We start from the raw sequence: 11,475 nt of genomic DNA, 5'->3' as shown, positions 1-11,475 counted from the left end.
ATCATTGCGTAGGTTATCTATCAGCCTATATCTAAGCTGCCTCCGCTTCTGATATTTTTGGGAGTCAGACGGGTTGCGCCTGCTCATCTTTTGGTTCCGTAGACACTGTTGAAATCCACTGGTTTTGCTCAACCGATCAATCAGTAGGAGCATAGTTAGAGATAAAAAAGGTTTATGTGTCGGCTAGAATACTACCCCGATGCCCAGACAGAAGCAGGGGGTTTCCTTAGGGGACACTCCCCTAAAGATTCAATCCACAAGACAGTGGAGTAATGTTAGGGGATGAGGTCTTATAGTTGTTGATGACTGAGAATATGTTTATACGCCATTCGATCAATCAAAATCCTGAAGCACATGTGAACAATTGGTTTGTGATCAAGATTTTCCAACTCTCCTGGATCTTTCTTTTGCACAAGCCCGGTTCGAGTACCTGAAATTCACTTTTCCCCTTCTCAACTCTGTAAACAACACCGCTGCGAGAAGGGAGTGAGTAGGACTTCTCTATTAGTGGCTATATAAGCGTGGTCATATGAGGCCACTTCGAGAGGGGAAGCGGAATTTTCCAACCTTCAACAGTACCACGAAATCTGGGTACTTATAAACACATTTTCAGACATTAAGCCCCTTATATCAATAGGTCCTTTTGTATATTTACATTTTATTTGTTCATTACAGTCCATTCTAAAGTTGTAATTATTTTGAATATCTATATAAATTGTTCAAGATAGAAATGGTTCTAGAATTTTATGTTGACCTAACAATGTTTACTCAAGTTCACATAAACATTAGATCCTTGATTACAACCCTAGAAACGAATGTCAGAGATAGGAGATTTCATAATGCATTCACCACACAAATTCATTAAGTCCTCATCAATGTATACATGAAGAAGGCAAAACGTCAAAAAGGTTTTTCACTCTTCAAACCATAACTGCGGATGAAAATCACGTTTTTTCTTACTATATTCCACAAGTTATTAAAATTATTGATCTTACTGGTTTATATATTGAAAAATGATGTTTTCCACATACTGTTTAGGAATGGTAGTTATGTTTTAAAGATTACATAAAATTCACCTGTATTTGGGAGATCTATCCACAGCTCTACCAGATGATTTACAACATCAAATCGATATCTAGATTTTAATTTTAAATTAGCCATCATACTATATCCTAGAGAAATTTGTGATAGTTAGGAGTATTTGAATCATAGTACAAACTAGGAATCCCAGAAATAACGCAATTCAAGCCACAAAGAACTAGGTGAGTGCAAACGAACGTAGTGTATTTGGAATTCGAAATCAGGCAGTCATCAAGTACAAAGGGAACATTAGTTCATGCAAACACCACAAAATCTCATGTTCATCTTGTATGGTATTTGTATTCTCCCTGATATGAAATTCAAATAATTGGTGATTTTAAGAAATATGAGATCTACTTAGCGTAAGATAATAAACTCTTGCTCTGTAGTATAAATCTTAAATTTTCTTAAACCTCACCTAATAATCTTCGTGTTTGTAATAGTGAAACAAGTAAGGAGAATCAATCAGCTCATTAACAGTGACGATATAAATTCGATTACAAAATTGCTTATTCACAGTATTTTCAATGACAGAAGCACTCAGATAGCATCCAATATAAAAATATGCTTCTTTATTATGTAATCATTTTTAATCACTACTTAACTAGAAATTAATCTCATAAAAGGTATATCCTTATACATCTTTCAGAAAACGTGCCCACTTGTATAACACAATACTTAACAGTATAAATAATTTAGGATTATTTTTGAACACGATTTAGTTAATTGGTAAGATAATTAGTTCATGCTTACATAACCTTCTTATTCATAGTGAATGTACTTGTAGTGATAATGATGTATCTAAGGTGTTTACCTCCAGTTTCAGCCATTAGAAGAAAAGTTTATGAATTTATTAAATTATATGACGAAATATAGATAAGTCTCTAATATTCTGCCTTCTACATTTAGTGATTCGCTGTTAAAAGTCCAAAATACATATAGAATATTTTTTAATTTAGGTTCGTACAGCTGATTATGATGCTGTTTAGTGAAAATTTCCTGTATTACTGGACGTTTTCAGAGATACCTGAGTATTTTTTTTAACCTGCCTTACCATGGTTTCATTTTGAATATTAAATTTTTCATAACAAGATATTTTTTTGATTGGTGAATAAAGTCAACATATACTGATATTTATCATGTGCTCACTAGTAACCAGCCTCAAGGAGTAATTCTTGGCGTTCTAGTGAGAAGCCTAGACCAGTGGAGTTCAGCCGTATCTAGTGTGACGCAGTTATCCACCAAAGACCATGGAAGATGGTCGCTCAATATCGTGAATTGGTTGGAGTTGGACATTGACACCGTTAGGTGCCGGCCCATTGGTCTAAAGGTTGAGCGTTTGCTTAAGACCGAAGGTTCTGGATTCGAGTGCCGCGTGCTTTACATGGATGTGCACGAAATGGCCGTCCACTGCTTCCATGTTTCCATTTGTAGGCTTACACTTTTCGTTTCACGGTCTTAAAGCAAAGTTAAATTTTTCCATATTAAACCATCTGGTGGGAAATAATACTCTGATGACCTTCGTTAAGCAAACATCATGATTACTGATACATGTTCAATTAATAAGTAATAATAAGTACAAAAAATCCGTTTTATCTTTGCCACACGTATTGACAGAGTGAACTATAAAGTGATTTAGGATATTTGAAAATCCAAAATGAAACAGCACAGTGATGTGATCATTCTCATATTGTACAACAGCGAAAGAAAATAGATATCTGAAAATAATAGGGAATGTTATAAATGCTATACATTCTTTGATGATATGTATCAGCAATTGTAAGAGACTTACCACTTGTAAAAGAGAGGATTGATTGTTTGCAAGTAATATTATTATAAAATAGTGTTTCAGTTATCGATTAATATTTATTGGAGAATTATTTGAAATTCTTCCACACTTTCTTGACATGTATCAGAATGATCCAAAATTATTATAAGTAGATATTTTGTAAAGAAGTCTCAAATTCAAAAATAACGAAAATAGGCGGACATATTGAGGAATTCATAAACCCATTGAATAATTAGTGATCTACACATAACATTTCATAACTTTGCCTGTAGCTCTTCTAAGGCTACTGCCAGTCCCAAGCCTGTGTAAAGGAAGAGGGTCGGGTGTAGAGTCGGCAAACCCATCCCAAAGAAAACAAAATTACTAAAAATACGCCAACCAGAATGAAGAACTTGGACCATTTAAACTCTGCCGTGGCACTTGAGGGGAGAATTATGACACCACATGATGAAAGCCGAGATTTTTCGGAAGTCACAAGACCGATGCGCCTTCTAACAACAAGAGCAACAATTTTTATAGGTACATGGAACGTCAAGACAATGTTAGAGACCAGGAGAACCAGTCAAATAGCAACGTGAATGAGGAGATACAAATTGGCGGTTCTCTGAATCAACAAAACTCATTGGACCCAGACTATACATCAAAGGTTAGGTACAGGAGAGATGCCGTTGTATTCTGGCCATGGAGAAGTGAATGCTCTACACACTCAGAGAGTTGCTTTGATGCTGTCCAAAGAAGCACGAAATACAATTATAGGATGGGAATCTCATGGATCCAAAATCATCAAAGCATCATCACATGGAATGGATCTCTACCAAAACTCTGCACAGGATTCATGAAAGGAAGAACAAGAAGACAGAAATTAACAACGGCCGAACGGGAACAGAGGGAGTCAAGGCACAAACTGAATACATAGAAGCAAACAAACAAGTTAAGTGGTGCACTACAGCCGACAACCAGAAACACGTGGAAGCAACGAAAGCTGAAAAAGCTGCAACAGAAGGCGATATGAGACAGCTGTTTGACACGACAACGAAACTGACAGGGAAAGATAATAAACCAGATAGACCGGTCAAGGACAGAGAAAGCAAGTCAATCACTGAAATTCAAGAACAGAGGAACAGATGGATGGAATATGTCGAAGAACTGTTAAATAGACCAGCTCCACTGAATCCACCGGATGTCGAAGCAGCATCTACATACGTTGCTATGAATTTCACTCCACCAACAATCGAAGGAATCAGGATGGTCATCAAACAAATCAAGAGCGGGAAAGCAGCTGGACCTGACAATATACCAGCTGAAGCACTGAAGTCAGACATAGAAGTAACCACAAAGATACTCCACGTTCTATTCAGGGAGATTTAGGAGGAAGAATAAGTGTCACAAACAGACTTGAAGGAAGGATTCCTCATCAAGATACCAAAGAAAGGAGATCTGAGTAAATATGAGAACTGCCGAGGCATCACACAACTGTCAGTACCAGGGAAGGTTTTCAACAGAGTGTTACTGAACCGTATGGAAGACTGATCAGACGCCGAACTTCGAGATCAGCAGTCTGGATTCCGTAAGAATTGGTCGTGCACAGACCAAATCGTGACACTACGGATCATCATTGAACAATCAATTGAATGGAACTCGTCACTACACATCAACTTCCTTGATTATGAGAGAGCATTTGACAATGTGGATAGGAGAATATTATTGAAACTTCCTCGATACTATGGGGTACCTAAGAAAATCATCAGCATCATCTGGAATTCATATGTCGGACTACAGTGCATGAAGGACAGTTGACAGATGCATTTCAAGTAGGTGCCGGAGTCAGACAAGACTGTCTACTCTTTCCCTTTTTCCTTCTTCTGATGGTTGACTGAATTATGAAGACCGCGACATCTGAGGGGAAGCATGGAATACAATGGACAGCTCGGAATAAGTTAGAAGATTTGGACTTCACAGATGACCTGACCCTTCTATCCCATACACGTGAACAAATGCAGATGAGGAAAACTAGTGTGGCAGCAGCCTCTGGATCAGTAGGCCTCAACATACACAATGGAAAAAGCAAGATCCTCAAATACAACTCGGAGAACACCAATCCAATCACACTTGATGGAGAAACTCAGGGAGAAGTGTAAAGTTTCACGTATTTGAGTAGCATCATCAATGAACATGGAGGATCTGATGTAGACGTAAATGTGAGGATTGGCACGCAAGGATACTATTCCTACAATTGAAAAATATATGGGACTCAAAACGACTTTTAGTCCTCATTAGAGTCAGAATCTCCAATACGAACGTCAAGACAGTTCTACTGTATGGAGCTGAAACGTGGAGAAATACTATAACCATTACCAAAAACGCATGTAGTGGCTTAGCTTTGTTAATCAATCAACTTGATAACCGTTAATATATATATTCCAACGGTGTTTGAAATCAGGTGGCAATAAGAAGCGGTGATTACAGTTTATTAGCGGATAACACTGATAACAAAGCTGCAAACACATAGAGAGGATTTAAAGCAGATAGGCGAATGTGTGTATGGAGGCGAATACTGAGGCGAATTTATAGTCAAATCGAATCAAGGCGCAGATAGGAAAGGCAAAGGCTAATAATAAGATTCGAGTACACATATACGTGGAGAAGAGAATAATTTATCGAGCGATATTCAAGCTATCAACATTTAAGCTAGAGAGATATGCGTAGGCTTTCATTTGATCAGGAGTAAACGTTTATACAAACTAGATAGTGATCATAATAGTACATAGAAATAGACGAGTTGCTACTGCTCAAATAACATTTTCTGTTAAGTTAATAAAAAGGGCTTAACAAAATTTAACCATAACCGAAACCGATTGTAGGAGAGTGGCAATAAACACGTGTATTTATAAACAATTGTCTACGCAAGATACTCAATGTCCGTTGATCGGATACCGTCAGCAGGGGCCTACTATAGGAGAGAACGAAGCAACTTCAAGTTGAAGAGGAAAATAAGAAAAGATATTGGAAGTGGATAGGACACATATTCAGAAAATCACCGAACTGCATCACGAGGCAAGCGCTAACTTTTAAATCTGAAGGGAAACGAAAAAGAGGAAGGCCAAAGAATACACTGCATCGGGAATCGGTAGCAGACATGTAAAGGATGAATAGCAACTGGAAAGAACTGGAAAGGATTGCTCAGAATAGAGTTGAATGGAGATTGCTGGTGTGCGGCCTATGTTCCTCGAGGAGGGGTAACAGGCATAAGTAAAGTGAGTAAGTACATAGCATTTCATGCAAAGTTAACAGAGATTATATAATTTCTTATCATGTTTGTTACGTCATTACCATAGTAGTAAGGGAATTGCTTCATTTCACTAAAAAAATTTGTGTAAATGATCGTGACCACGTAATCGGTTGTTGAGTATTTTCCGACCATCATTTAATCCGCAACTATTGATTAATCAAAGTTAATAGCTTAGGTTTCCTAAGCATTTATAATATGACCAAATTGTATTACTTCAGAACATTACTCTATAAGAATTGAATTTGTCATTTTTGCAGTAAAACTGGGATTCACACCGAATTAAAACCATAATTTATACAACCATCTACCATTTCCTACCCAATTGATCAGTTGATTAACTATGTGCTGTAATGTATTTAACCTTTATGGTCTGACAATTATTTACAACATAAATTATGTTTTGAAATTCCAATGTTCGGTTCTGAACTATATAGGTCACCAATAATCAGTTTTCAATACAAGAGTCGAATAAGTTTAGCATAATTACAGCAGAATTTTGACACTATTTAATATTGTAGTTCATTTATGTATATTAAAAATACCTAATTATCTGCCGGTTAATGTTTTACATTTTCATCATTCAATTTTATACAATTTCAAAGTTGATACAGACTGATAAAAATCCAGTCATACAACTATGTAATTAACACAATAACCGGCAATCATTTTAATCAATCTGTATAGTAAACATGTATAGACATAAAAGTTTAGATTGTTCGATGTAGTTCATTGATAATTTATGTAAACTAAACGATTTAGTATAGAACTAGCTAAAAACTAACTAATCATCTAAGAGAAATTGGAAACTTGTTTCATACTACTGTAGTGAACAAGAACACGAGTGGGAACAATCGAATGTATTTAAGCACAAATTACAGACTATCTCATCAAAATTCAGTTAACCATACAGTAAACAGTTAATTTGCCAAATAACAATCAATTGTCTTAACCTTAACTGTTACTTCTGCAAATATCAGTCCGTTTTCTCTGATTTCATTGTTCATGCATTCCTGGTCATTCCTGATCGTTCCTTATCGAACTTCTGCCAAAATGCATTCTATGTCTGACCATCACCATATACTACTTGTGTGGATATAAGTAGACCACACCACACCACCTTAGAGCCCAGAGTTGAGTGTACTTAAATTATGCACATGGGAAACATGGAATATTCATGTTTTGCAGTATACCTTCAATCTATAAGTATGTTATCTAATTCATAAGAATTCCTTTAAAATACTAAAATCCTACGAAATTAATTTAGTCATATAACTAATTTGTTTGAGATTAGAAAACGTCATCAGTTTATAGTTAATAGTCAATGTGTAGCCAAAATCTCTTTACGTTCAATGGAGAACTGATTGTATGAATATACCAATCTATTTGTTCTTTATTTAAACTTCATTAACAATTTTGTATATAGTTATTCATCTGCAAATAAGAGATATGTTACGAATTAAGGAATCATGAAGTTTTAAAAGAAATTATTGAAAAGGATTGGTTTATACTGGCACCTGTTTGTACTAATTTGGCCAATATCGAGCTGTTTACTTTCTTCACCAAACCTTTGCTTATCCACGCTGGGAGATGTTCACGATCACGAAAATGTAAATTCCTAGTACTTCGACCAATATAACTTGCTCCTGTGGTGCAAGTTATATTGCTCCATTTAATACAAACTGGTCATAGTGCCAGTATAAACCAATCCTTTTCAATTAATTATAGGGTCAGTGATTTTTTGTCAAAGAAATTATTGTTTGATATTTAACAGTGAGATAAATAAAATAATAAAATACACCATCTCATCCATATGATTATACTTGAATAAAGAGATACGACTGTTGATGAGTAATTTCGGCCGATTTTTCTTCAAAATTTCTTTCCTTTTAATTTTAAAAACAAACTTTCAAGTTTTTTTGTTTACCTGAATGTATTGCTATTTACTATGATTTGACAGAATGAAGTCACCTTCTTTGGCATACTATCCCATTATGCAACGGAATAACTTGATAAGAAGGCTGTTGAATGAAGATTTTATCTAGAATAATAATAAAACTCAGTGAAATAGTTTAGATTAGAGAGGACAAAACCATCAAGAGATCACTAATAATCAATTTCTTTTTTTCTTTCAAAATGCAGACGATGGAAATTTTGACTATGAAAAATATCACAATAGCCCAAAGTGAAACGAATAAGTTGGAATTATTTTGCAGTAAAAATATACAAACCGATATCTATATAAAGTGGATAAAAACATCAAAACGTTATCCTTTCGATGAAACTGTTCTCAAAACTATCTGGTTATATTTATTCTCATGAATAGATGGTCTTGAAAAAGTACTTTACTAAAATAAAAAGTCATAATAAAAATGGTCTGTGACCAATGAAAAGTGGATAAGCAAAAAGGAAATCCGACATGATACCAGTGAACATGGGTTTCGGCTGCATCGGCGCCACTTGTATCATTTTCACCATAGCTTATTCTCTTCTCTGAAAATCTAGTGATAGTCTGTATATAATAAGAAGATAGTCAAAGAAGGTATTCAATGAAAAGTGGAGATACGATGTTTGTGACTCCAAAGACAGGTGTAATTAATGGCTCACACATCACCCTTTGGATACGATATATATTACGCAAACCAATGATCTGGAACATTAATAGATGCATCGAGAATTAAATGTTAATGGAGATCTTATTACAGTCTTCTTGTAAAAGACCACTAAGATGTTTTCCCAGGAGTAATGAAATCTGGTTGATACTATTACAGGGACCATATATTTCCTTATCTTCACTTCTTTATTCTCTTTCTTCTTTTAAAACCCTAACAAACTATAATTCTTCTGAGTGTATGACACATTAATGACTAACTTCATCAAATGTTTTTTGATAAATTAAATATATAGTAAATGACCCTTAAATTAGCGATCATACACAAAGGCATTAAGTTATTAGTAGTTCATCACATGCTGTAACTTACTGAATATCAAAACACTAACTTCCTAAAACTTAAATATAGATACGACGAGTGAGCCCATAGTGTCATAATATATTAAATCAGTAAAATGAGTGATCTGTCATCACAGAGTTTATCAGATTAAAAAAATACTCATTTCCAACATGATTTGTCTCTATGCACGTATCGATAAATTGTCAGATTATATAACCTGTCGATAGTGTCATATAGATTACGTTTTTAAAACAAATAAACATTTTAACGGATAATCCTTTTTCGATTATAACAATAATTTGAGAGTATAATTTGAAGAATCAAGTTTTTCTATCTATACAATTTTCCTAATGTAAAACGATGAGTTTAATCAGTAATCAAGCGAGAATAACAATACAACTATACAGGAACATTGACAAACCGTGCTGAAGTTCCCATTGGAAATTAAATTGTGATTGATGGGATCAAGATTGTTAGCATGAAAGTTGAAGTGATATGTAATTTTGAGCAATATAAATACAGTGAAAAAAAACTCTTTATTCATCACAGGCTGATGATACAACTCGGACCAAAGTAGGAGGAGCAGGAATCGTACATGTGACCTAGTGGTTCAAAGTCGAACGCCTCAACTACTTAGCCGCTACTTCACAGGGAATCTGAGTTCTGCATCTTCGAAAGACCCTCAGTCAGTCAGTCACAACGTAGAACTTCGTACATACGTACATCAGTTCGAGTTGCCATACCACATTAGCACAGAGATGAAATTGTCGATTCAAGTCCCATAGTGGTAGAAGTAGTAATAGTATAAGCATTATATGAAAGATTAGGGTTTAAAGATGTTATTGAAGGTGTATAATACAGTGAAATAAATTTGAAAAGAGAAAAAAGATAGAGACATAAGGAATTCAGAATATTAGAATTTGGTAGAACACAAAGAGTGGATGCACCTTCGCCATTGCAAACGATTTTGAGCCATGTCATTCAAGGTCTCTAACCATCGGTTGTTATCATCTCGCGAATCCCAACCAGGTAGTCTACATCTACCAACATGGCTCAGTCCACTTGTCAGTGACTTCATGGATTTATGCGACGTTTTGGTCTGGCCGCCCCTAGCTTTCTTCCAACCTACGCCTACACCATAAAGCATTGCACGTCGGGGCAGTCGGTGGTTGGGCATACGTAACACGTGTCCCAGCCATCTCAACTGATGAAGTTTCACTACTTCATCAATCGATTTGCCATCCTTACCTAGTACCCGTTTCCTAACAACTGCATTACTTATTCGGTTGTCCCCCGTTGCTGCTACCTTGACGTGGTGGTCGGGCTTGCCTATCGTGATGAACCGATCGAGCTATGCTGGCTGGAACAATCGTTCCTCAAGGTCCTACCATGCCAGACAGGTCGGTTGAAGAGCGGTAAGACTAAAAGCAGCAATCTAAGGTCCGAAGGCGAAGTCGTACTGCTGACTTTACAGAGGTGTGGCGGCAGTAAGGTGTTTCCTTCAGATAACCAGCATGACAGCGATGCTGCCTTCCCACAAGGAGGGGTGGAGTTAGAAAAGGTCGACCCTAGAAATGCACACCTCGCCTTATCTCACGAATATCCGTCTCCGGTGGTAAGGATCTTTGAAGAACGGAGCTAACACAAAAACTACTCACAAAAAGGTCGTATGTGACCGACTTCAAGCAGTTGTCCCTTGGGCACTGCGGTCACGCTCCCAGGTCGTTAAGACCAACACTAATCCAACTTCTTTTTCAGGTCCCTCAAGAAATACCATTCCATGGTGTGGGCAGCCGGGAAGTGATATTAACCCTCATACCTGTAACTGCACACGAGACCAAGTTGGTCACTTTCAAATCCTTCCTACACCTAATAACTCTCGAAAGACCCTAACATTCCTCATTCGAACTCTAAGCTTTATGATGAAATCTCAGATATTAAAGATGATAGAACTACTAAGATGACTTGTACGAAAGATAATTTGAGGTATATATAATATTTATTATTGAAAGATCAAGGTTTCTGTTCAGTTTACAGTATATGAAATCAATAGAAAACACCTAGTTTCCTACATTTGGTATTACACGCTATCAAACTATTCCGACGTCGACTTTACATAAAAAATAAATGTATTTCTAACTTTATTCTGACACTCGTACTTCAAATTTCTTATACAGTCTCATTTTAATTATCTCATAAGCTTCAGCATAGGATACAACAAACGTTTCGCGCTTATCTTCATTTCCGACATGCTGGCTCGTCATATCGTTTCTATAAATATTTTCGTATTCAGAAATCATACCTACTGAACTTATTAATCATAACACTTTCAACCAATTTAAAAAATGGAATAAAAAATTTGTAAAATG

This window comes from Schistosoma mansoni, chromosome 3, assembly GCF_000237925.1.
Source record: "Schistosoma mansoni strain Puerto Rico chromosome 3, complete genome".
Lineage (NCBI taxonomy): Eukaryota > Metazoa > Platyhelminthes > Trematoda > Strigeidida > Schistosomatidae > Schistosoma > Schistosoma mansoni.
Note: the sequence above shows the minus strand (reverse complement) of the source record.